Raw genomic sequence first — 3,436 nt, 5'->3', positions numbered from 1 at the left:
TTTGCTTATTTAGAAATGCTCTTGGGTGGGGTGCCTGGGTGGCTCAGTCGTTAACTGTCTGCCTTTGGCTCAGGGCATGATCCCAGTGCTTTGGGATCGAGCCCCACATCAGGCTCTTCCACTGGGAGCCTGCTTCTTCCTCTCCCACTCCCCCTGTTTGTGTTCCCTCTCTCTCTGGCTGTCTCCCTCTCTGTCAAATAAATAAATAAAATCTTTAAAAAAAAAAAGAAAGAAAGAAAGAAATGCTCTAGGGTGCCTTGCTGGTTCAGTTGGTAGAGCATGTGGCTCTTGATCTTGGGATTGTAACTTCAAGCCCCACATTGTGTAGAGATTACTTAAAATACAAAAAGTCTTGGGGCGCCTGGGTAGCTCACTCGTTTGAGCATCTGCCTTCAGCTCAGTTGCCCTACCTGCCCCTACCTGCCACTAATGTTCTCTCTCTTTTACTCTCTCAAATAAATAAACAAAATCTTAAAAAAATGAGATTCGAGAGTGGGATCACCCACCAGCCTGTTGACAATGAGACCATCACTAGTGGTAGGTGGAGGATTGTTAGCTCCTGTGTGTGATAGTAATGCAATTGTTAAAATTTTCTCCAGTAATAAATTGGGATGTTTTGCCTGAGGAAAGGAATGCATGGGGGTGGGGGAAAACAATGTATCAGGCATTTGAGAAGTAATAGTATGTTTGTTGTTGAGAGTAATAGATACTTTGGAGAAAGGCCAAGTGTAAAAGTCAAAAGGGCCTTCTTGGCCATATATAGAGTCTACCACCTCCTGCAGCCAGAGGGCAGAAAAACCTGAGGATCGGGCTCAGGCGCAGGACTTAATTACAAGATTTGCCGAGCTCCAGAGAAGTTGAATTCTCGGCCATAGTAAATTGGCTACACTGAGGTTAGAGCTCTAATTGACAAGGAGTGGAAATGGGAGGCATGAGATGGCAATATCTGGGTCTATTTACCTGAAAATTTAGAACCTCCAGTTTCCTGGAGGGTTTATAACCTCTAGGCCTTTATAAGTTGCCCACTCCTTGTGAAAGATTAGTTTTGGGGTGCCTGGATGGCTCAGTAGGTTAAGCGTCCGACTCTTATTTCAGCTCAGGTCATGATCTCAGGGCTGTGAGATCGAGCCCCTTGTCTGGTGGAACCTGCTTAAGATTCTCCTTCTCTCTCTCTCTCTCTCTCTCTCTCTATCTCTCCCTCCCTCTCCCTCTCCCTCTCCCTCTATCCCTCCACAACTCCCCCCACCCTCTCTCTCCCTCTCTTAAAAAAAAATTAGTTTTTTCCCTTGCTTGAAGATGATGCAAAAATATCTGCCCTATACAAAATGGGCCTCCCCATCTGGATCCATCCCAACATCTCAACCTGGCCATTAGACCAATAACTAGGATTAAGTAACAACACAAATGACCAGGACATGGTAAGGGAGGAAGGGAGTATATCTAACAGAGCTGTAGAGCACAACCAATATACACTGACAGAGGCCAGGAGGATATAAACAGGACTACATTCTGAGAATTCTGAGGCTTGATCTAAGTAGGGCAAAGTTGAACCTGAAGTCAGATGAGGGGGAGGTTATCAATATGGGAACATTGTCCTGGGACACAGGGTTTAACACCCAGACAAGCACCCCGAGAAACAGTTCTAACATGTTGCCAGGATGGTTCTTAAGAGCTTGAAGAAAGCTATGGGTCATAACAAGTGAAGTAGAAATGTCAGAACTGCTGTGGGAGATGGGTGAAAGCAGGGGTCAAAAAGCTCAGAGGAGAAGGTTGAAGTGGATATATCATGTAAAGCCAGAAAACTCACTAAATGGCCCTGTTCCATGGGAGGGCCCTGAGGAATGTTCTGAGGAAAGGTCCACTGGCATCACTGAGAAGCTCCATAGCGGTTGCCCCTGCACTTTCAGAACAGGGTTTCTTGTTAGCAAATGAGAATGATAGGATCCTAACATAATAGAGGCCAGATGGAACCCCTAACCATCAGAAGCAAAGTAAATGCAATTATTGTAATGAACTATGAGGCTGGAATGGCAGCCAGAAGCATCTGACTTGCAGAGAGCTATGGAGATGGCTGATAGGACACAATGTTCCTAAGGGCAAGATGGCCAACACAGCAATTAAAATAAATCAAGGGTGGAAGATCAAGAGGCTGAGTCATGATTCATTGCCCAGTTTCTGGACTAGAACTTACAGTTTCCAGACCTAGAACGCAGTGACTAATGAAGAGGCCAGATCTCCAGAAGAAAGGGCTCTGCAACACCATGGCAAGTAGAGATCACAATGATACCTTCACTCCTTCCCCGAAGGGGTCTACTACCATTTACTTGGGCAGCCAGCACAGGGGAAAGGGAAAATATTACCCAAGGAATTCAAGGACTGTTGGACACAAGGAATTCAAAAGTCTGAGATAAAATTGATATTAGGGGATCAAAAACATCATTAGGTTCCCCCAGTTAAAGTGGGGACATATGGAGATCACATAATAAATGTAGTCCTGCCCCAGGTTCAATTTGCAATAGATCCACTGTGTATACAGATGCACCCAATAGTAATTCCCCCAATTCTCAAATGTATAGATTAAATTGACATATTTGGTAGTTAACAGAACCACCACATTAGTCTCATGACCTATAAAGTAAGAGCTGTCATAACAGAGAAGGCCAAGTAGAACTCTTTGAAACTTCCCCTTAACCCAACCAAGATAGAAATAAAAAGGATCACATCTTACAAGGAATGACAAATTAGTGACACTCTTAAAGATTTAAAGGATGTAGATGTAGTGGTCCCTATCATATTTTCGTTTGACTCAGCAGAATCCTAGACAGACTCTGGAGAGGATGACAGTGGTCTAGGAAAACTCACAAAAGTAGTAGCCCTGGTTGGAACTGCTATACCAGGCTTAGTATGTCTGCTAAAGCACATTAACGTTGCCTCAAATATATGATACGTGGCCACTGATTTGGTGAATGTATTCTTTTCCATCCCAGTGAGAAAGGAGGATCAGAAGCGGTTAATTGTCACGTGGGATGGACATAGCATGCATTTATAATCCTGCCCAAGAGCTGTGGTAACTTTCATGCCCACTCTCATAACGCATTCTGAAGAGACTTGAACCCATCTGGACATACCTCAGAACGTCACATTGGTCCCAATATCGAAGATGGAATATTAATCTGACTGGATAGGGTAAAAGTAGCAAATTTATTGGAAATCTTTGTAAAGACTTCCACGCGCTTTCTTTCTTATTTATTTATTTGAGAGAGAGAGCCCGGGGAGGAGCAGAGGGAGACGAACAAGCAGACTCTGTACTTGATCACTTCAGAGGGTGCCCAGGTGGCTCAGTTGGTTAAGCATCTGCCTTCAGCTCAGGTCATAATCCTGGGGTCCCGGATTGAGCCCCGCAATGGGCTCCTCTCTCAGCCAGGAGCCTGCTTCT

Source organism: Ursus maritimus, unplaced genomic scaffold, assembly GCF_017311325.1.
Source record: "Ursus maritimus isolate PB19 unplaced genomic scaffold, ASM1731132v1 scaffold_17, whole genome shotgun sequence".
Classification (NCBI taxonomy): Eukaryota; Metazoa; Chordata; class Mammalia; order Carnivora; family Ursidae; genus Ursus; species Ursus maritimus.
This window is presented reverse-complemented; position numbering follows the sequence as displayed.